Genomic DNA, 24720 nt, shown 5'->3' on the forward strand with positions numbered 1-24720 from the left:
TGCCATGACCAACAGTTCCTAAATCCTTTCACAGCAGTAGCCTGTAGCTAGGGCTTTCCTTACCAACATTATTCACTGCTTTGCAAAACCCAAATCAAATCAAGTCCACAGAGGACTTTTGAAATATACCCATTATCTCCACTTTACGAGCAGAAGTACATAAGTACTGCCTACAGCGAAGAGTTTCTCCTTTAGTTGTTATTGGGTATGTTCCTAGCAGGATTGCAGAACCTTAGGAGAACTCTTGGGGGGGTGCCACAACTTGGCTAACTATAGAGATAAAGGGAGACCAAATGAAATTAAGAAGCTAGCTAACTTGCTTGCTTGCTTATTTATTTGATTTATATAACAGCCCATTTTACATACCATAACCCTGGTCAGTTTACAAACAACAATAAAAACAGTAAAAAGCATAAAAACCATCAAAAAAATCCTGGGATCTCCCAAAACAACTTGCCTCCACAGACAACCTTACTGGGCTCCATCCTCACTCTACCCCAAAGCTTGTGGGAAAAGCTAGGTCTTCAAGGCTTTCTGGAAGGCCAGGAGGGGAGGGGCCTGCTGATCTCCGTGGGAAGGCTGTTCCAAAAGGTAGGGGCTACTACTGAGAAGGCATGTTGCCTGGGTCCTGCTAGATGGCAACATTTAAGGAAAGGGACCTGGAGCATGCCCACCCTATTGGATTTGGTGGAATGGATAGATAACCTCAGGGAGAGGCAGTCTTGCAAATAACCTGGTCCTGTGCTATTCAGGGCTTTAAAAGTTATAATCAGTATGAAAAGGAAATCAAATTCTTCCCCCCTCCCATGGCAGCAGGAAGTCAAAGCTTCTTATTTGTCTCACTTCACCATTGTTTATCAACAACAATCAAGGCATATGATTAAATTATAGTAAGAATGGACTCACCTAAAAAGGTAGCAGGAAGAATCAAGAGTCTTCCACCCCAGCCCAAAATTAAATAACTAAAGACCTAGCAGGAAGGGCCAACTTTCCTTGAAGCTTTAATCAAATCATAAAAAAGATTTCTTCCCTGAAGGGATCTACATTGGAATTAGACAATACCAGATAAGGCAAACACAGGAAACCCCAGCTCAATAGGGTGCCTGACTTTAGAATGCTCTCTTCTAAAGATCTAGTCAATTTAACTGGAGAGTGTGCTCTGCTTTGGAATCCCAGCTAATTACCTTTTCTAAGAATTCCTAGAGGGTGGGCATTCCTTTGCACCTTTCAAGGACCAATAGTATCTTCCCTATAAAAGGAACTCCTGGGGAAACCCGAGGGTGGCTCCCCCAACAGCTGATCGTCTTGTGTATCTGGCTCTCAGAAATAAAGTCTTCTCTCTCCTTCAAGCAACCACCTGCGTGTTTATTCCCAGCTCAGAAATGAACTTCGTAAGCTCTCTTTCTAACATCAGCACCTTGAATTGCACTTGGAAGGAAACTGGAAGCCTGTGCAGCTTATGAAGTAGTGATGCAACTTAGGTGAATCATTGGAAGCCCAAAACTCTACCCTCTGCTGCATTCTGAACCAGTTGTTATTTCTGGAGAGCCTTCAAGGGCAGCCCCATGTACAACACATTGCAGTAAGCCAGCTGGGAAGTGATCAGAGTGTGACTGACTGTGAGCAAGGCCTTCCTGTCCCAGAACGGGCACAAGTGGAGCACAAGATGAATCTACACAAAGGTCCCATACCCATGTCTGCTACCTGCTCCTTGAGCAAGAGCTGTGAGTCCAGAGAGACCCACAAATTACACACCAGCTCCACCGGGGGAGTACAAACCTGGCAAAAGTCAGAGATGATACCAGAGATGATACCAGAGCCAGGGGAACAAAGACCCAGAGACACTCCATCTTGCTAGTGCTGAGTAATTTAATATTCAAATTTTATCTAAGGAAAAGCAATCACATCCCAGTCACTGAACGTTGACTGGTTTGGTTAAAACACTGACATCCAAAATAACTCTGAAATTCAAGTTTTATATTTTGTTCATCAGAAATGTTACTTTTGCATTGACACGTAACAGCTTACTTTTAATTTTATGGACAACTTCTGTCACTCATGCTTTGCCTCTTGATCAAGGGCTTCAGAATCTTTTTTTAACTAACAGGTTCTGCGGCCTGCAAGAGTTTGAAACATCCTGCTTTAGAGGATAATCACACACACACCCCTTTAAAAATGGCCCCAACCTTGTGATATTTCAGTGATCGCCCATGAGATCTTCTAAAATTTTAAGACAGAATACTAAAAATCTCGTGAAGCTTTCAGCATTCTTGCATGGCATTACAACCTGAAATTACCAAAATCTCAAAAGATTTAGCAATCTTGTAAGATTTCAGCACACATGTGCTATTGCCCAAAGGCGCCCAGTATTACCAACTGTGGATCTAAACCAAATCTGTCTGGTTTTGAGTGTCTGTCTGCCCAAGCTACAGATAATATTAAACACACTTTTGCCTCTAATATGAACGTTTTAGAAGATTTAGATAGAGAAAGGTTGGAAGAAGCGATAATTAGCATGCTCAAAGTAGCTGTGGAGATTTCTCCCCAAGAAAAATACAAGTTTAAAAGAAGGATCTCTGCAGGGGAAAAAAAGGTTACATTCCCTCTGTCTGCTTTTTCTGATCCTGTTATCGCTATACCCTGCTGGCGTTATCTGCATTTAAAAACACCTGCCTTTTAGATGCAGAGATTAGTTTAATGATTCATATTCTCTTTTAAAGCCATCCAAATCAGTGGCTATTACTACATTCAGAAGTAATAAATTCTGCAGGCTAATTCTGCACTATATGCCAATATATTTTAAATATATCACTTCTCAGAAATAAGATAGTGGAGGGAGGGAGGGAGAGGAAAGGAAAGGAAAGGAAAGGAAAGGAAAGGAAAGGAAAGGAAAGGAAAGGAAAGGAAAGGAAAGGAAAGGAAAGGAAAGGAAAGGAAAGGAAAGGAAAGGAAAGGAAAGGAAAGGAGAAGAGAAGAGAAAATCCTAGAGTGCATTAATTAAAGTATAATGTAGCAATCAAGAGAAGTCATCATTCCTTTCTATTCTGCACTTATCTGGACACCATATTTTAAGAAGTATATTGACACGCTGGAGCATATCCAAAGGACAGCAACCAAGAAGGAAAAACCTATGAGAAACATTTGCAAATGTTGACTATATTTAGCCCAGAGAGAAAAATGAAGTGTCTTCAAGTATCTGAGTGGGTGACATGTAGAAAGTGGGGTAAACCTATTCAGTGTTGTTCCAGAAGACAAGACAAAAAATGGGTTTAAATTGCAAGGAAGGAGACTTCAGTTAGATCTCAAGAATAATTTCCTAATTATAAGAATGGAAGAGACTGTCTTGGGAGACGGTGGCCTCTCAATTGTTGAAGGTGTTCAGAGGCTAGATGCCCACCAGCCAGGGATGATCTCCAAGATTTTTTCATATATAGTTCTGTGAAACCTGACAGTATGACCTTTAGGCTGGAAAAAAACAAAACAAAACAAAACACCTTCCCTTGGGAAGGAATTGCATACAGTATTGCAGTGAACAGGGGATACCACTGACAATAGCAATTTCCTAGTTAATTTCCCTTCCATATTGTAACACCTAATTCAATTTATCTGTGCCTTGATATAATTAAGCATACTTCCTTAACCACGTTCCATGTCAGTGGGGAGGGGAAAGCAACTCAAGAGTTGTTTTCAGGGTTCTTTGTAATGTGCAAATCCACCTTTCCCACAACACATCAGTTGTCTCCTTCTCCTTCTCCTTCTCCTTCTCCTTCTCCTTCTCCTTCTCCTTCTCCTTCTCCTTCTCCTTCTCCTTCTCCTTCTCCTTCTCCTTCTCCTTCTCCTTCTCCTCCTCCTCCTCCTCCTCCAAGTTAAAATACTGTATCTCAATGTGCCTTTCATCTGGATATGGCTGAGTAATATAATGAAATCTGTTATTCAGTGCAGCAGATTTAGACATTGAGTTTTCCTTTCTTTTCTTTTTTTAAATTATAGTGTATCAGGCATATGTCCTTGCACTGATTTATAGGCAAATAAAGCCATTCTTATTGTGGGGCTATCTGCTTCCTTGGTTCCTGCCAAGATACTATTTCAATTCTTCACTCCAAAATTTGAAAACATGAAAGCTCAGTTGCTCTTGGCGGCTAAAAACCTCTGTTTACCAGCCAGCTACACCTTTTATGGATAATTTCTTGTGCTGCTTTCCCCCCTCTTTTGTGGTATTATAAGTATAGCAATTGTTGCCAAGAAAGGTTTCCAACCATATCCAGCCACATGCTGGTTGTACTCCATCCAACTCAAGTTCTTTGGGGGAGTCTTTGTATACCGAGCCTATTTCTTAGCAACACTCCTGCTCTGGAGACAGTTCATGAGACCAATTCTGACTTTACTTTATCAGCCCCAACAAGCAAGTGTTTGAATATAGGGCTCCTCTTCTTGGATTCTTCTCTAGGCAAATAACAATGTTTGATATATGAAGCTGTCTTAGACAGAATTAGGCTATTGATCCATTCAGTTTAATATTCTCTATTCTGAATATTACTCAAACACTTCCATGCAAATAATTATTTATATTTTGTTTTTGAGGAAAAGCGGGAAAAAAGCTTTTGGGGAAGAAGCAGAGAAATTGTTCTTTATCATTGCTTCTTTTTTCCCCATGGGGAAATAGATGCTGGGCCTCCATCACTGAAAAATATTTAAAGGGAGGAGGAATTTTGTATGAAGAGAAAGAAAGAGAATAGGAAAAGAGAATAATGATAATAACAACAACAACTTTCCAACAACTAATAATAATAATACCAACAACTAATAATAACCCTATCAAACAACATCTGCCTATTCCAGGTCCTTGGAAAGGACTCAATAGGTGGATAAAAATGCCAAATCCAGTCTAAACATCTGGCTGACCATGCAACCAACCATAATAATAATAATTTCCAACAACTAATAACAATAATACCCACAACTAATAATAATAATACTAACAACTTACCAACAACTTTCAAATTGCTGACTGGTGTGGTCCAACAGCATCTAGTTGAAGACAAGCTCTTTCCATCTGAGCAGAGAGGAAACTGCCCAAACAGCAGAGGAATGAAAGATCAGCTCCTAACTGACAAGATGATTTTGGAAAACTGCAAGAGAAGGAAGACCAACTTGAATGTAGCTTGGATTGATTACAAAAAGGCATTCAACTTCCTGCCACATGATTGGATAATCAAGTGCCTAGAAATAACAGGAGTCAGTAGAAAGTAATAGACCACCTAGTTAGCTGCTGCAAGAAGATTGCACAGACTGACTACAAACAATGGCATGACAAAGTAGCAACAATGGTGCATTGGAGTATCTGCAAGAAATATCATTTGCCTGTGAGCAAGAACTGGTGGGACCATAAAACAGACAAAGCAATAGAAAATGAAGAAGCTAAAGTGCTCTGGGACTTTAGATTCAAACAGACAGGCACCTGCCACACAACACCCTAGACTTAACAATTGTTGATAAGAAAGACGAAAAAGTCTGGATAGTGGACATTGCAATACCTGGAGACAGCAGAATAGAGGAAGAACTGGAGAAAATCACAAAATACAAAGACCTGCAAATAGAAATAGAATGGCTATGGCAAAAGAAAGCAAAGATAGTACCAACAGGTGCCTTGGGTGCAATCCCAAAACATCTGGAGCACTAATGGAACACCATTGGCATTGACAAAATCACCATCAGTCAGTTGCAAAAGGCAGCTTTACTTGGAACAGCTTACATCCTGTGACGACACCTTGAACACCATCAAACAACATCTGCCTACCCCAGGTCCTTGGGAAGGACTTGATAGGTAGACAAAAATGCCAAATCCAGTCTAAACAGTCTGGCTGACTGTGCGACCAAGCATAATAATATAATGGTGGTTGCCACCTCCATGAATGTCTAATCATTTACTGCCACAAGACATAATTTTAATATTTTAGAGCTCTGTTTGGACTTTTTGCTGACAATAGGATAAAGAGAAAATGTTACTTATTTGGTTCATTACTAAGAGATGGGTAATAGGATGAAGAGTTTTACATTCCTTAATTAAGAGGGGGTGAAGAAATTATGAAATTATTTATTATTTGTGATGAAGGTGGGAAGTCATTTTCTTAAAGTGGGGGGATTTTTTGTATTCTTTTTTGCTTTTCTTTCTTTTTTTTACTTTGCATTATCTTTTATTGATCTTTTTAAAATCTTAATAAAATTATTGAAAAAAAATACCTGCATTTGTAAAAGAGGGGCTTGAAGGTTTGGGCCATGTCGGTAGCAAAGAAAGCTGCACTGAGGCCAGATAAAGTTTATTGAAAACAAAGATGGATAAAGACTGAAAAAATGCGACCATTTAAGGTGAAGCAGGAAAGAGAAAAAGATGAAGAAGTGGTAAAACAGCAGTCTATATAGCTCAGCCAAATCTGCAGAAAGGTTCTGTATGACACAACTGCTGAATTGGTCAAAAAAGAAACTGGGAGGGGGGAAAGCTCTAGACATGTGTACAAGGTAAATGCCTCAGGTATAATAGGTATTTATGGGAGATTCTGCTGAGGGACAAAACCTATACACTTCAGGTACAGAAGTCAGAGTGAAGGTACAATCTCAGAGTAAAGATGACAACATTTTCTAAACTTGATTGATTACGTGCCATCAATCATTGTCAACGCTTAGCAACCACATAGATAGAGTTTCTCCATGAAGATCTGTCCCTAACCTGGTCCTTCAGCTCTTCCAATGATGCCCAATCTTTCCCAGCATTAGAGCCTTCTCCAGAGAGTTAAATCTTCACATACTGTGTCCAAAGTAGGATAATTTGAGCCTGGTCATTTGTGCCTCAAATAAGACTCTGGGTTGATTTTTTCATTGACCCATTTGTTTGTTTTCTTGGATGTCCATGGTATTCTCAGGAGTCTTCTCCAAAACCAAAGCTCAAAAGCAACAATACTTTTCCTATCCAACATTCACTTCCATAGAGTGTCACAGGGCATACCATGGCTTGCACAATTCTGATCTTTGTAGGTATCTCTTCCAAGGCCTTCGTGGCTGCTCTACTGAGTGCTAGTCTGCAGTGTATTTCTTGACTATTTGTTCCTTCTTGTAAATTCTGTTTCTCAAGCCTCTGGCCCAACCTCTTGGACAAAAGTAAAAATAAGAGGGCAACAAGAGCAACTGCACTAGCTTGCAGGAGATCTTCTGGAACTTGGGCAGGATTCAGTATAAAGTAGCTGCATTGATACAAATTGCCTAATGACTTTACCCTTGGCTGCATATTCCTATTGCAAGATTGCCAAAAGGAGGTAGTGGAAGTTTGCTTTCCCCTCAGTTTGGGTACAACAGTTGAGCAACAGAGAACAGAGGCCAAAAAAAAAGGGAAGCAAGTGAACGTTATGTTTACAAATTATGGACAACGGAGGGCCAATGCAAAAATAAAGCTTTAAATAAAAAGGCAACTAATTATTGTCCTGCTTTATAGCTATATCCATCTATGTTTCTTATCAGTTACTATGTTCCATTTCACAAATCATTTCATTTAAACAAAATGGGGAAAAAAAGCAGCTATTATTTAGGAGTATTTCTTGAACTGGTCCTTAGGTTGTTCTCCATTCCTCAAGTCAGGATCACAATTTGTTTTAATTTCATTATTCCTATGAAGGCTGCACAAATAACTTAAGAGCTGACTGTAAAAAAAGTGTTCTGATTTATTGTCCCTTCCAGCATTCATGTTGATTTTAATTCTCTGAACTTTGAAGAAAGTGGGGAAGCGGCATGGTGGTGCACAGATTGGAATGTTCTTCGCAATAAGAAACACTCAGGAACTCATCTAAAATTGTTGTGGGGGGTAAGTATAAAGTATAGAGCCATCAGACAATTAAACATTTTTATTGTCTATTTTCAAGGCTTCTTAAGTCAGCACATTAAACATTTAAAACAAGAATATAAAACATTCTATATACTGGAATACCATAATATACTCTATCATTCACTTTAGATAATATTTTCTTGGGCTTGAACATTTCTTCCATTCTCCAGCCAACCATAAGCACAAAAGTGGTCTGTAAATTGAAATCAATATATTTTTCTTACCATGTGGAGAAGAGAATGACAATTGAGACCCTACAGTCTAAATGCATAGCCAAAACAGCTGTCTAATATGTGGAGATTTTGATTTGTCATATATTTTAAACTCAGTCTTGATAACACTGAACTGGCATGTGTCCTAAATCCATAACACGATTTTGTAAATTTTTACAAATCCCAGAATTTTAAATCCCTGTAAATTATTATAAATCCTGATTGTACAAATAATTCCTTCAGCATTTCTACAACGCATTCTGTGCAAAGTTCTTAATGCTCTTCAGCCTTGATCCAAAGTAGAATTATGCATGACATATAATGTAGCTCTGGACACTTGTTGAAGATGTGTATTTTCATCAGCGTTGAAGCATAGTTGGAAAGGCACACTTTTACTCATGGTTTATAGTACAAATTGAGATAATATGGGTATAAAACATCTGGAATTCCCACGCAACTCTCCTTCTAGAAAAGAATGCCAGTTATGGAAGCTATTTCCATAAGTAGGTTTTCTTTTGCTGGATGTAACACTCCCAGTTCACCCACACAGCATCCCATGTGGTGGTGACATCATCATCATCATCATCATCATCATCATCATCATCATCATCATCATGGTGCAGACTTTTCTCCAGGACTTTAAAATGTCTTAATACAGTTTCTCTTCATTTTATTACTATAACAACTCACCTTTAAAATAAGTTGGCCTGGGGGAGAGTGACTGGCTCAAAGTCACCCAGTAAGCTTCCATGGCTAAGGGCAGACTTGAACCTGAATCTTCCAGTCCTAACCCAACATGTTAACCACTACATCACACTAACTGATTTCCATATATGTTTCTGATATCATGTACCTTTCAAAAGTTGAATTCACTTGTCCAACCTATTGTAATTATTTTAATATATGATTTCTACATAGAAATTTACCATGGCAAGGATAATACCAGGGAAAAGAACAGGTTATCAGATTTGAGCAATACAGGATTTTAACATAGAATGAAATTTTCCTACACACACAAAGAAGAAACATTTACTGGATGAAATATAGTTAAATAATTTTGTTAAGAATTTGATCATATCAAAACTAATATGGGACTGGGGGTCTAATAACACAATGCATCCAAAACAAACCGATGTGTGGTGAAGAATGATGGCTGAGGGCTCTCAGGTCCAAGTCCAACATACCTTCCTACTAAAGTAGGCAACATACGAGTAGGCAACATGATGCCTGCAGATACATCTTCTGGCCACTGCTAGCCTCTGGCACTATCTACTTCCATGAATTTCTTGAACATCAGACAAACCTTAGTAGGTAATCTTAGAAAATGAAGAATGGTTGGAGGTTGGATCCCATTGTTTTATTTGGAAATGTGTCTACCTGCTCTGAAAAAAGATAATAAAAAACTAAGGTCATAGCAAACACTGAAAAGAGAGTGGGTGGCGGGGAGCACCCTTATCATTCTGCCTTCTGATAAATAGGTGTTTTGTGACTGCCATGATGCCCATGACAACATTTTATGAAGAGACATGGGCATCTCCTCCTCAAACGGTAAAAAGTTTTCTACCCTGAAATACAATGCTAAATAGAAAAGAGAATGGTAGAAAAATTCCAGCAACATCCAAAATGGTCTTTAAGCCTATTGCCCACTTGCATACAGATTAAAGAATGTCCAGAATACTTGCAGGTACTACACACATACCAACATTGTGAAATTGGTGCACAATGTGCAGCCTTTCAGATGCCGCAGAATTTCAGCTCTCAGCGAGCATGGCTAAAAGTCCAAGAAAGCGGGGGATGCCCTTAACTACTGGAAGGCTATGAAAGGTGATCAGAAGTACCTTCATTTCTTATGCATTCATTTAAATCATTTTAAGCCTGGATTTTGGCCATCAATATTCCCCAAACGGTTGACAGATCATTAAAAACAAGGTTCACATTCACAGCCATTGTTAAGACAACAAAGGCTGGTTTTGTTTTATTAAAACCACAGAATTCTGAGAACTGGTTCTAACCAATCAACCAAGTATCAGAGAAGTCGATGAAACAAGAACATCACTTATGAAGGTCACAGTGGGTTCCATAATAACCTGGCAGGCACCCACACCTGCCAGTGTCATGGTGGCATTCTTCATTCTTTCCGGAGTACTGACATACTTGGTTACAGTTCTCCCCATATGTGCCTGGCAGACAAGCTGCGGGAAGAGGAAATGTAAACCAATGAATTACATTTGTCTTGATAAACATAGTGTTCAAACAAAGAGCTGGGCAGAATTTATTCAATGAGACCACTGCCTGCAGAAGAATGCTGTCCTTTGGGACTTTGGGTTTATTACGTTTGCTTTGGGATTACTTTGTGGTTTGATTTTGTTCTGTTCAGTCAATTTGTGCCCAACTGTCAAGGGCCAGTTGCAATTTTCTTGTCACTTAGAGAAAGTCATAGGTTGATGTCAAGGAAAATCGACTAAAATAATAAACTCAGGAGAGTCTCTCCGTGTGTGCATGGTGATTCTGTCCTCCACCAATGCCTTAAAGCTTCAAGGCAGCCTCCAGTGTTTAGGCAGTTTATTTTTCAGTTCTTTTTCTGCCCTGGAGACCCACAGGAAAGCTTGTGGTTTAGGCAGTATTTGGTGCTTAGCAGCATAAGTACAAGTATATACTTAAGTGTTTGCTTCCACAGCACAGAGTAACATGCCGGGGAAAATCATCTAAGTAACTATGCATAGCAACTTACATCTGACTGTAGTATTAGAGAAATGTTTCACTTGCATAACCTGTGGCCTGATAAAGCCTCTCCAAAAGCTTTATTTATAATTTTTATTGTGACAGAAAGAACATAAGCAGTGCCCTGCTGGAGTGAACCCCTGGCCCATCTAGTCCAGCAATCTGTTCTCACAGTGGCCAGCCAAGTGCACAAGGAAGCCCACTAATCTCCCAGCAGATGGTCTTCAGAGGTTGTCATCAAGGCTAATAGACCTCAATCCCCATGACTTCCATGAATTGCTCCAACCCTTTTTGAAGCCAGCCAAGCTGATAGGCAGCACCACATCTTGGGGCAGCAAATTCCAAATTTGAATTATGTAAAAAAGTATGAAGAAAAGAAGCATGGTTCCCAGCAGATGAAAGACCAGGTGTGGTCCCCAGCTCAGAAGAAGTTGTGTATGCCTACATTAATTGATTCCATTTGTAAAAAACCAAGCATGCAGGTAGTAGGGTGAAAGTTGTATCAGTAGTGGCACATTCAAAATATAGGAGTCATTGCTTAATGATGCAGCCAAGAAGCAATGGATATACAGATGTGAAGCAGTGTTTTGCCAGAAGTAAATGTTCCACATATATCTCTACAACAACAGTAGGAAGAAGCATGTGCTTCAGACACTGTGGGGCTTCCAAACAATACCTGCACAAAATGAGATTGATGTACAAAATGACCATTGATTTCTCTAGCTAGGTATATTTTCACTGATCAAGAGACCCTCTCCAGGTCTTCAGATGTGCAGTTCTTCACTCTTCAACACCAGTTGCTAGAGAATGAACCCACGCAAAGCATATGTGCTATCATTGACTTCTGCACTTTTCCAGAATGATAGGAGGCTGCCTTATACTTGTTAATCTAGCCTAGAATTGGCTACGTTGTTAACTCTAAGTGATTGGAAGCAGCTATCTCATGTTTCAGGCAAGGTCTTTCCCAACCCTACTAGTAGATTTTTGGCAACTAAATATTTTGTATACAAAATGTCTGCTCTACAAATATGTTATGGTCCTTCCCTATTATAGAAAGTCAGACTATCAGCCCATCTTTGGATTCAGAGAACAGCCTATTTGAATTCTATGTGGACATGCTAGAGAATTAATTTGGGGCCTATTGTATTCAAAGCATATACTCTAGTAGTTATGGCCCAAGAAAAACAATACAATCACAATAAAAATAACTTTTTTTAAAAAAAGGTTTTTTTAAAAAAATGACTTTTTTTTCTGAAGGGACTACCCTGGTAGTTCACACAATTAAAACCAATCATATATTACAGCTGATTAACTACAATGTGTAAAGTAATGTAAAGTAAAGTAACTACAATGGCAGCACCAAGCCAACCATGACTGCTCTTAAAAGATCTAAATTAGACTTAATAAGTACTTGATTGGGAGAGCATCAGAAAATACTGGGGCTGTACTCTAGACTAATGGCAAACCACTTCTGCATTGTTGCCAAGTAACCAAGCACTGAACTTGACTTGAGAAACTCTTTACCTTTTTGATGGGATTGGAACTATGCACAGAGTAACAGTTGTACATGACACATCTAACAATGTTTTTGTGACCAAAAAACAAAAACAAAAAACCCTTTTTTCATACCCCTAATCCTGGGGCCACATAGCTACAGAGACCCCTGAAGGACACTTGCTCCATGCAATTTTTGCCATAGGAGCCAGGCAAGGAAACTGGAGAAAAGCAAACCAAACCAAAGTATTATAGTCTGGAAATATAAATATGACTTAAAGTATACACAAAAACTGATCCAGACGGCTGTAAACACTTCCATTGTAGGGAGAAGTATGAGTCTTATTAATTTCCCACCTTCCTCAATATGGTGCTTTCCAGATGTCTTTGGTAATGCTGGCTAAGAAATATGAAGTTATGCTCCAACACACTATTAAAGTTATCAAACTGTGGAAAATGAGAATAAGCTTTGAAAGTTGGGACAAGGAAGATTTTTTGTAAAATTATGAGTAGTGCAGAAAAAGATATTTATCTTCTGCATTTTTTCACATTGTTAGGACGCCATGTGATAGATGGCCTAAGGATTGACAGAAGTACATAATATAATGTCTGGTTAACTCACAGAATTTATTACCATTTGCTGATGGCTGCTAACTTAGACAGCTGTTAAAAGAAGATTAGGCAAATTTATGGAGGATATGTCCATTGGTGGTTGTTAACTGTGGTAGTTAATAGACCTCAAAGTTTTTGGAAGCACTATATCTCTGAATTCCATATATTGAAGACAGAAAAAGGTGGATTGCTTTGTTAGTGCAGAAATGTACATTGCAAATAAACACTATTTTTTCTCTGTCTCTTATAACTAGAAACATTTTGGAAAAAGCAAATCCACCAACCCTAGAACATCAGTGATTGTGGGTCTTCAAAAGTCTATTGTAACTTCTGGAAATGAATATCCCTGCAGAATATTGTTCATTTCTACAGGTTTGCAATGGTGAGAACCAATGTATAATCATGATTAAGTCATAAATATATAAGAACCAGTATCATGGTTAAGGTGTCAGATTAAGTCTGGGGAAACTCAGGATGATTTTGAGCCAGATGCCCTCTCTTAGCCCAACCCACCTCACAAAGCTGTTCTTTCAAGGAAAAACTTATCTATGTATGCTGCCTTGAGCTTCTGAAGGAAATGTGGGAGATTTTGTGTGTGTGTGTGTGTGTGTGTGTGTGTCCGTATATATGATTGATATGAACAGACTGTATTTGTGCCCATCAATCCTCATTTATTGCAAAGAGGCATAATTTAAGGCACCAGGATCACTTTTTCCAAATTCATGGGAGTGACTGTCATAGTCCTCTAAAGGTTGCCACTCAATTATAATGTTTAATATGACAAAAAATGAAAAATCATTAAATATAACAGGAGTATTCATTTTAACTGTATTTAATCAGTTTAATTTAACATTTGGTTTAAATTAACTCAAACATTAAATTGTGTTCTCAGTCCATCTACTTTGTTCTCAGTCTATCTACATCTCTTGGCCCCAATCCTTCTCCCATCTGCCACTCAAAGATCAAATCCATGTCCCCCAAAAGATTGCACATCTCTGTGAAATTGAAAAGTTAAGGGTTATGGGATTTCATTCACTGGATTTAATTCATTGTTTTAGAAAAATATCACTGAATTTGGTCATGCAAAGCAGGAGAGAACTTAAAAGGAACTTATGCTTGTCACACTGTTTTCCTCTCCAACCCTTTTCACAGTGACACATTCCAGACTGGTGATGGCAAGATGCTCACAATCACACATTTCCTCATACCATTTCCCAAAGGAGCCCATTGGACAAGCTAAGACAAGAATCAGATGTACAACGTAAGTCTCCCACATTGTCCCCCACTCAAGGAGCAAGGGAGAGTGAATAATTTGAATGCAATCCTTCAAACACGTCAAATAAAAAGCCAATATTTATGAAGAGAGAACATATGACTTTATGAATGTTTTAACATGCTGAAGATCTGAATGTGCAATTCAAAACATCTATGTGCCATAAGGTTAAAAGTATACTTCGACGTTATACTGACAGCCCAACATTTCCTGAATGTAGACATTCACATAGGAATTAATTTTGTGAATGCCTGAAATCTCGCCACTGTTTAGACATGCTCATCTAAAGGCTCATAATCCTAATGAGGTGTTTTACAGATCTCTTGAGTTAGGGAAGTTTCTCGGAGACTGCCAACATATACACAAATATACACGTATGCTAGGGTTACAAGTAATTGCCTGCAAATTATTCTTGCCCACAGATGTGCATAGAGTATACATTTTCTGAAGCCATGTCCCTATCATCACCCAAAAGATTGAAGAGGGGAGAGATTGGATTGGAAGGCAGACACCACTGCAATCTTAGAACCTCGATTGCTTATTTCCCTCCAGCCTTTTGAACTCTCAACTGGCTCATACCTGCTCATACTGATTTCTGCTGTTAAGGACATTTCCTGGCTGCCCAAGAAGGAAAAGATTGTTCTGACTTTTCAATTTATTTTTGGCTAGGCTGGATAGCTATACCACTGGCACAGACCTTCTTTAGCCATCATTTTTGCCTCGGGGCCAAACAAGAGAAGAAATTAATTTTCCCCGATCACAAGAAATATGTGTAGTTATTTGCCATGCAAATAGCAGTGCAGAGAAACCTGAATAGCCTTGGTGAGATGGGAGATTAGCCCTTGCACTCTTGCCTGTGGTCTTCATTAATAATGGGCAATTTATCTGAAACCACTTTATTTTTTAAAATAATAATAATAATAATAATAATAATAATAATTATTATTATTATTATTATTATTAACCTTGCTGGAGTCAAAGGGGAGGAACATGGTTGATTACATATCTTCACTGGTGTGACAGAAATTTTTGCCTTGTTTGTGGGAGATGAAATGAGAACCTAAACCTTATAGGGGCTTCAGATCCTCATATTGTTGCTTAAGCCACCTCCTTCCCCCAAGTGGGAAATCAATTTAGGAGTGGGGTTAAAAGATGAAATGGGTGCCTTCAATTCAAGGTTTTGGGTATAGAGTTCTGTTATACTCCAGAATTCCAAAAAAAATCCTGGTCTTCCAACTGGGTTCATAAAATGGGGGCTACAGCTGATCCTACTGAGAAGCCTGCCAGCTGCCTCCTACTTGAGAAAAACTCTCAGCAGCTTCTTTCCCATGAAATTCAGACACACTAGGATAGAACATACATGTAACAAGAAGTATGCAAATTTTACAATGAAATAGGGAACTGGGCTTCCAGAAAGCATAAATTCCAGGCAAAACCTATCCACTCATCTTGGAAGTTTTAAAATGGTGCTGCTGGTGTGTTCTGGAGTTGAGTTTGGAAGATACTGTCAACAATGACTGTTGCCATGCCTGGAGTTTGTGTGCCTATGAAGTCTCTGTCATGTTTTTAATGTCTATGATTGTTCTTTTAGTCCAGGCTGTCACATTTTGTTTTCATGTTTTAACTGTTTTAATTGTATATTTGGGTGTTGTAAGCTGCCCAGAGTCTTTTGGAGTGGGTGGACATAATTAATTTAATTAATCATTGATGATGATGATGATGATGATGATGATGATGATGATGATGATGATAAAGTACCTACTGAGCTCAATTTCTTCCATCTGGTATACTGGGAGAAGGGTGTCAAATTGTTTTGACCCTTCATATTTTTGAAAGCAGAAGGATTTGGCTTTAACAGACTTTCAAGCCAAAACACTTCAACACAGACAGATGATGAGAGAAATTAGGAAATCCAAATTCCACAATGATCATGAAGTTGAGGCCTGAAACACCAGTATGTTCCCCTAATATGGGAAGAATTTTAGGCTCTCAAATTCTGTAAAACATATCTTTTATTTGCGAGTTGCTCAAGGTCCAGGACCAATATGGAAACAGATATCAGGTACCTATCATTGACTTTGCATGAGAGAAAGTGTGTGCAAAGAAATGCTGTTAGGATAAGAAAGTCATACCTTGAAAGGGAAAAAGGAAGGCAGGAACCACTATACCTGAAAAAGCAGAAAAGAATCAGAAAATGCAGATTGAGCCTTAACATTTGATATAGTAAGTAATAGAATATTCCAAGATGGAAATCCTAAAGTCTTTGGCATAGGCAGGATCTTACTGGTCTTATAAATGGAAATGCTCTAGTCCAGTGTTTCTCAACTTAGTAACTCTAAGATGTGTGGACTTCAACTCCCAGAATTCCCCAGCCAGCCATGCTGGCTGGGGAATTCTGGGAGTTGAAGTCCACACATAAAGTTGCCAAGGTTGAGGAACACTGCTCTAGTCAGTGATGTTAATTCAGCAGTCTCAAGTTCTTACTATAAGGCTTTCTGAATCAGTCAAAAGATATTTGGGAGGAGGTCTAGGGTCTGTGGAATAATGGTCCCCAAAGCAACCTGGATAATAAATACATTTCCCTGAATGATAATTGCCAATTCAGAAGCTATTCCAGTCCAGCCTTTTGAGGTAAGTGCATTGTCCAGCCATGTGATTACACATAGCATTATTTTGACAGGTAGTTCTTGCCATATAACCCTAGAAACAAGTTGTGAAAGATATTTCACTGCAAATACACATTCAGTAAGAATAGTTTTTTTGGTGTACAACATGTTGTATTCTGCATCTGAACATGCATTACAAGGAAATAAGTCATTATTCATCTTACCTTGTGGACTCAGATATGTTGTTTTCATTGATTGATTGATTATGTGCCATCGAGTTGTTTTCAGCTCCTAGTGACCACATAGATAGATTTTCTCCATGTTAATCTGTCCCTGACGTGGTCCTTTAGGTCTTCCAATAGTGGACTTATAGCCATTATAACTGAGTCCATCCACCTTGCTGTTGGCTGTCCTCTTCTCTTTCCTTCCGCCTTTCCTAGCATTAGAGCCTTCTCTATGGAGCTAGGACTTTGCATAATGTGTCCAAAGTAGGATAAATGTCCAAAGTAGGCTAATGTAGGGAGAAGATAATTACTGCTTTTCCCACCCTTTATTTTTCCCTGGGAACATCTGTATTTCTAGTTATGCAGAATAAAAAGGGAACTGCAGTTATGCTGTTAGTATAGATGGTTTCATTTGGAAGTTTTACAATGGAAAATCAAAGTCCAGTCAACAGCTCCAGTCTCACCATGCATAGTTTCCCATCATAGTCACCCTCTGGGGGAGAAGGGCGGCATACAAATTTAATAATAAACAAACAAACAAATAAATAAAATTGTAAACTGACATTAGGACTCTGTTACTGGATGGTAAGCAATCATGCCATCTTCTCTTGAACATGGTTCTTCCAACTTTCTAGCCCAACTTTCTGCTTTCTCTTACAAAGTCATGTCTCATGGTATGGTGGATCAGCTAGGAATCAAAAAGCTAGTGTTACTTTTTCTGCAAGCTTTGGTTAATATTATCCTCTGGAGTTGAAAAATGGCTTTGTTTCATTTGACATAGAGTATTGTATGACTGATGCTGTCTCGTTTGCCTTTGGCCTAATTCTCAAATCCATTTTTTTTAAAGAAAAAGTCATATCGGTGTCAAAAGCTGCCTTATAGTGATCAGATCATTAATTAGCTTATTTAGTCTGCTGTTCTATTCTGACAGATCTCCAAAAATAGGAAGGAATTTCTCCATCACCTATAACCTGATTCTTTTAAAACTGGAGTTACAAAGAATTAAACTCAAGAGCTAGCAAACCGTATGCACTACTTCTGAATTACTATTCTTCCTCAGGTTTTATGCTGCATTTTTTTTTTTTTTTTGCTGAAAAAAATTATTTCAGTGTACCTTCACATGGTAGGGTTCAATATATACTCCAAAAAGAATACTCAGGAATAATTAAAAATGTCTCCTGCATGGCAAATACCATTTCTTGTCATTCAAAGATAATGGGAGTTGGGGATTTATGACTTCACTATAAATATAAGCTATGTGACTGGGTTAAGTTTTTCTAGCCATTAATGCTTGTTATGATGAAACTCAAGAGTCCCTCTGTTAGCTCCACACAAGACAGCAATTTATAATTTCTTTAATATTGTCACAAATGCCAATCTGTTCTGATAGCATTTTATGTAATGCGTAGCATATCATATGTAACTAATTGTTCTTCTGCTAAGCATTGTTGTACTGCTATGATTTCTAATGGTCTGTGATGACTTCATTGTAGCGTGTTTTTTTTTAAAGAGTCCACTTGATTAAATGTCAATTTCAGCATTCTCAGGAAGGTTAAAAACCTGCTATACAAACAACTGTGTTTATCACTGCTATTTGGTTATGACCCTGTACCTTTTCCAAGGTCTAGTTCTTGCAAGAGATGACATCTATCTAGATGAAATCATTAAAAAAAAAACCCATACATGCAGAAAAATCAGCACCCCTTTTTCCTTCCTAATATCTAGATCTGGTTACATCATACAAAAATCCTGACATGGTAGAACATGCCACTTCAAACAATAGGTTGTTGTTCAGTCGTTAAGTCGTGTCCGACTCTTCGTGACCCCATGAACCATATTGCGCCAGGCCTTCCTGTCCTAAACAATAGGTGGAGGATGAATTCCAGATGTTTAATTGTGTTAATAAACAAAAGCATCTAACCCATCAGAGCAAAAAGTTCTAGCTCAGTTTATTCCCTGACATGTGAATTTCCCACCTTCAGAAATAAGGATACCAAACAAATTGAGTTTGATTCCTGGCATCTGTATAGATCTACCCATGTAGCTTTCTTGAAATAGTTTGCCATTCCTTTCCCATGGGATTTTTTAAACTTCCCAGTCTATACCCTATACCCCAGAGATTCTTTCATGGTTGCTCATCATTAACATTAATTCTCACCAGCATTACCTAGGCCTGATCTCACTTAGCATCTCAGCCCACTCAAGGTCCACCAGATGTTGCTACCTGCTGAGGCTTCTTGCCTTTTCATGCAATCAGAAAGGCAATATGGAAGGGCATGTCCTCATAATTCAATAATCTTGTTCTGTAGAATAATTTATGGGAACTATGAAATACTAGTTCTGGAGATTTTTTTTTTTAAAGTGAATGAGCACTCAACTGCATTATTGCCCATCTGCATTCTGAAGAGGGTCCAGTCTGGATCCAGATCTGCTCATCTGCTGTTGGGGAAAACTAAATTTAAATTCACTAGTATTTTCCTGACAATCGAGTCCATTCCATCCTGGGCTCATATGTACACTCCAATGACATGGTCAAAAAGTGCTTCATTCTTACAGATGCAGTTCCAAAATAGTTTGTCCATAATAGTTTCCCTGACAAGATGGAGAGAAAGAGAAAAATGAACCATAAAGACCAATCACAAGGTTTCAAAGGGTACATAACATCCTTTTGAAACTCAGTTCAATGAAAACAAAGAAAAGAAATGGATTTGGAATGAGCCATCTTTTCACGTCATACTCATGTGTTTGTGTATTGATCATGACTGACAGAACAACTTGGACCCACAAATATGTATGATCATAACACAATCTGAATGATGTTCTTTCTTTTTTTAAAACACAAATGGAATAATTTGCATGATAGATCAACCATCTTTCGACATCTCAGAACGTCTCTTATTATAAACAGCCTTAGCAAGTCTGACAGACAGTTTATTTGCTGCCAGATTTTTAAAAAGTATGCAAAGCTAATCTTCCTTCCTTTGGCAGAGTGATTCTAAGACAAAACAAAGCAAGATTTTACTAGGCTCAATCTTAAAATAAAACAACAAAGCTGATATGAGAAAGTCCCACTCATATTCTGCTACCCCTCAACCAAACTTCTCATTCATTTGTCTGCCTTTGCACAGACACACAGGACAGATTTGCACCAAGAATATTAAAACTTTTTGCTCCAAAGAAAATCTTTGTTCTGCATAACAGTTTTTAATTACAGATCTTGGCAACTTTATTTAAAAAGTCATGAATAGGTCCAGTGGGTTTTCTCTGACTTCTGACTCTTCATTCAACATCACTGCTCACAGATCAGCAGGAAATTCATTGTCCCTCAGATGTGCTTGGGTCAGTGGCTTGAAAGAAAAGGAGGAATGTGGAAACTGTTTTGAAAAGAGCTTATCTCCTCTAAGGATCTGAATACATCTGGGAGAGAGATCCTGAACCCTGCTGATTTCTAGTTTGCATTTTTATTTTGTATTTGCTTGAACTATCTGTTCTTTGTTTATCATGTCCTTTGGTTCTGCTTCAACCCCTGCCATCACATTTGCAGGATGGAGCTGCTCCTACAAAGAGCTAAACAGGTATCTTTAGGTACCCTAAAGGCTACAGGAGAAAAGCTGTTCCTACCAGAGGATGAGGAAAAAACTGATTTCTGGTTTGTCCTGATCAGGATTCAGTCTTGAACCCAGCTATCTCAGTTCTGGAACTTGTTTTAAGTGCTGCTCTCCAACCATAGAACCCCATCACCTCTACTAACGGGACCCTCACACTTAGAGTGTTGATGTCTTTGCAACCAGAAGGCAGTTATCTAATGACAGAAAATATGATGCTTTAAAGCAGAGTTTCTCAACCTCAGCAACTTTAAGATGTGTGGACTTCAACTCCCAGAATTCCCCAGACAGCCATGCTGTCTGGGGAATTCTGGAAGTTGAAGTCCACACATCTTAAAGTTCAGGTTGAGGAACACTACTCTAAAGAACTGCAATTGTTCAGATGAACCCTCTCTCAAAACTTTTAAGAAGTCAAAGGATGGGAAAATGCAAAACACCAAACAAAACATTCCAGCCTGGTAAGGATTCAGTATTCAAAAGTCACAAAATGGCTATCCATTGGGAAAAGAAAAATAGATTGGAGGAGAAATGGAAGAGAGTGTGCTGGAAGAGAGCATGGCAGGGTAGAAGTTGAGCATGAGAGATTAAATAGCTGATTGGATTTCCCTTTTTCCTCTTTTCTTGTGATGTAAATCTTTCTTGGTGAGGTGGTAGGGTGGGAATAAAGTAAAAAGGAAGAGAGGTAGGAAAACGCTATTAAATAGTTGACTGGTTGGCAAGCAGGAAAAAATAGTTGAAAGAGAAAATACAAGGGAGCAAAGGAGAAAATGAAAAGGTTTTAGGTATCTCCCTTCCTCCATCTTCCTTGGTTCCATTTCCCTTGATCTTCTTTCTTCCAAGAAAAATGGGGCAAAAGCAATTTCCTTCCTTCCTTCCTTCCTTCCTTCCTTCCTTCCTTCCTTCCTTCCTTCCTTCCTTCCTTCCTTCCTTCCTCTTTCCACTCAAGGGAATACTCAAGATGTCTCACCAAGTTGAAAAGGAAAGCACAATTCAGCAAGTTCAAACATAAATTAAAATTGTCCATTCAAATTAAACGCCTGGCCAAAGAATGGCATTGTCATGGATTTCCTAAAAAATGGGGGGGGGGCAAATTCTACTCCTAACAGAGTGCAAAAGCTTAGTGATGTAGGAGAAACCCTCTTCGATTTCTGTATGGCAGACTGGGGAGTATCTAATAGCAAAGGCATCTTAATCTGAGCCTCTTCTGCAGGCCTTCATGGCTGGGCAGATTTGTAATCAGAGAGGACTTTGAAGCTGAGCTATAGAGCTTCTCAACGATATTGTGAGGTAGAGATGTAACTGCTGCCAAATCTGTCTGGATCAGGTAGAGTTGTAGCTAGAGTAGCCATAATTATGCAGACACACCCTTCACCATAACTATTACCTGCAAATCCAGTGAAAGCTGGAGATCAAGACCCACCCTCAATCTGCAAACTTGCTCTTTCAGAGATATTGCAACTCCATTCAGAATAGACTTGACTCCGAGTCCACTTTCTTATTTACCAGCAACAGTTAGATCTTGTATGGATTTAATTTCAGTTTGTTTGCCCACCTTCAACCCATTCCCCAATTTAGGCAATCTTCAAGAGTACCAGTTGCTTCCTTGGCTTAGCATTAGGACAAAATGCAAGAAACTTCAGGTTCATGCATTCCACCCCCTTTCTTTTGCAAAATCTTGTTTTCACTTTAAATTAATCACAGGTGGTTGTGATGTCCAAATCTGTCACCCATGGTTTATGAAGCTGGCTTGCTTCAACAAACCACTGTGAAGATTAAGCACAGTTTAGGTTTCAGGCGTAACATTAATTTTCTTTTGAAACAAAAAACAGACACGTGTGTGTGTGTGTTTGCATCGGTAGAGGAGGGGGATGAGCATATCCAGTCACAGCTTGCAAAGCTTTTGCATTACACATGGAGACAACAGGGCACAGACAACCATGCTTTTCACTGGTTGGATAATTCACCATCTGGTTCATAATGCAAATTGAAGGTTGCAAACAGGGGAACATGGTTTATAAAAACCTTGCAGAATATGTCAGTATTGTTTATTAAGATTGTGCTTTGAATGGTTTATAGAAATCTGTAAGTGTTGGATTGTCACATATCTTCATAGACCAAGATGAGAGGAAAGCTTACAGCAGCATTGCAATGCTATCTGCTGCTTTAATCCCCATGTTCCCAGTGCAGCTAAAATCTAGATGACCAGGAGATGGCGGTAAAGAGTTTTTTGTATTCCTTTGCTGCCATCTATTGGTTATCTAGATTTTTGAGTCCCAGATCTGATAGCCCTACTTTTAGCTGAAATGGGTGGAGTAAAATTCAGGAGAGGCAAAACTATTGGCTGATCTTGGACGCATGGAATAAAAACATTTGGCATGGGGAAGTTTGGTCATGGACAGGGAGATAGGCTCACTTAAAAAAAAAAACAACCAACACTCTTTGTGTTTGTTTATATGCCAGAATTTGAATAGGGAATACTCCACTTAAAGACAAGACATGCTGCGATATCTCATTTATAAGCCCCATGTGTAGAATAAAGCAGAAGAACGCTTTAGACATAATGCCAGATATCCTTTTGTCACTTCACAGTTCACATTTCCATCACAGGTTAGAGGCAGATTCTGTATTCAAAGCGTACAGATTCTAGATGTGGAAAAGTCTCTACACCTGAATTTGAGAAATTCGCCTCTTAGGAGAAGTGAACAGATCTGAATTAGACTTTATGAAACTCATCTGGTTTATACTGAAAAGAAGGTTCCCCTTTCACCTTTGTTATTCCAGCTTCATAGTGGCAATTCACAATATACAAGAAGTGTTCCTTCTCCTGCTAGCGGTAGCCAATTAGGTGGAATGGATGGGGAGAAACCTTGGGACTATCAAGTCATATCACGTGCAGAGAGTCTCTAGCAATTATAGGGGAGGTTAGAGGGAAAAAAGGAGGCTACCTGTTCTCAGTTCTCCGAAGATGCAGACATTAGTGCCATCTATTGCTCTTGGAAATGAATCAGACCCTGTTTTTAACCTCTCAGGCTCTTCAATATAAGGAAACCCAGCTTACTAGCAATCCTCATAAATGTTGCAACCGCTGCAATCAGTGTTTCAAACTCCCCCTACAGGGCGAAGCCCTCTGCATGCTAAAAGAACAAAGGGGTCTCATATATTTTCTTCTGGTTGTTGACAAGTTCTCTGCAGATGGGCTGCATCTTCCGTTATCAATAATTTTGAAAAGCTTTTCCATTCATGCCAAGTGGCCTCCCTAAGCCAGCGGCTTTTAATAGCATTAAAACTTAGAGCAAATCAATTTCTATCTCAATTATGCGCCAGCCTTGTGCTCCCCTCTAAACCTTTTACTTCTCTCTTAGGAGAAGATCTCTCCATCACTCTGTACCGCAAGGCCTGAATATAAATACAATATCGTTGTGTGCTGCCAGAAGACCTGGAAGCAAGCCATCACTTGACCATTTTAATAGCAACCTTTGGAAGAAACCAGCAGTGTCACCCATGTATTACAAGGCATTACTGGCCGGTCTTAAAATCAAAGCAGTGATTCATTGTTTGGCTAAGAGGAAAAAGGGGCTACTTTTTCTGCATTGTTGTTTGACCTTATCCCTTTAACTTGGAGGCAAAAGAAGTTGTGAAGGCTGTTGCACCTTAACTATTGCAAGAAATAAATCAAATGTGGTATAGAAAGCTTTAACGGTCCCATTGCACAAGGACAAATGATACCTTTCGGATACAAGTTCAGTACACTTTAGCGGGTAGATGAAGGGGACAGACATGGCTAAAGATTAAGGGCTGTGTTTCTTAATTAAACTTAACATGCAGAATCAAAGCGTCTACAGTTGTTGATTGAGCTTCTTTTTTTAAATAAAGCCATGGAGTTTGCATAGATCAGTCAAGGGCTAAGCTGATAGATTGCTAACTGCACAGATGTTTGGAAAGTCAGAGCAAATGGTCTGTAACCAAAAAAAAGCTATCAGGCCTGATTCAATAACACCCTGGGCTCTTCACTGGGAGAACAATGGTCCCATATTTCACCAAACCTACATACCTTCATAATTAAGCTATGGAAATGACAAATCTTCTTAATAAATTGCTCTTAA

This window comes from Python bivittatus, unplaced genomic scaffold (genome assembly GCF_059951505.1).
Source record: "Python bivittatus isolate LINGU-HERP-01145 unplaced genomic scaffold, Pbiv_v1 ctg000980_np1212, whole genome shotgun sequence".
NCBI classification, from domain to species: domain Eukaryota; kingdom Metazoa; phylum Chordata; class Lepidosauria; order Squamata; family Pythonidae; genus Python; species Python bivittatus.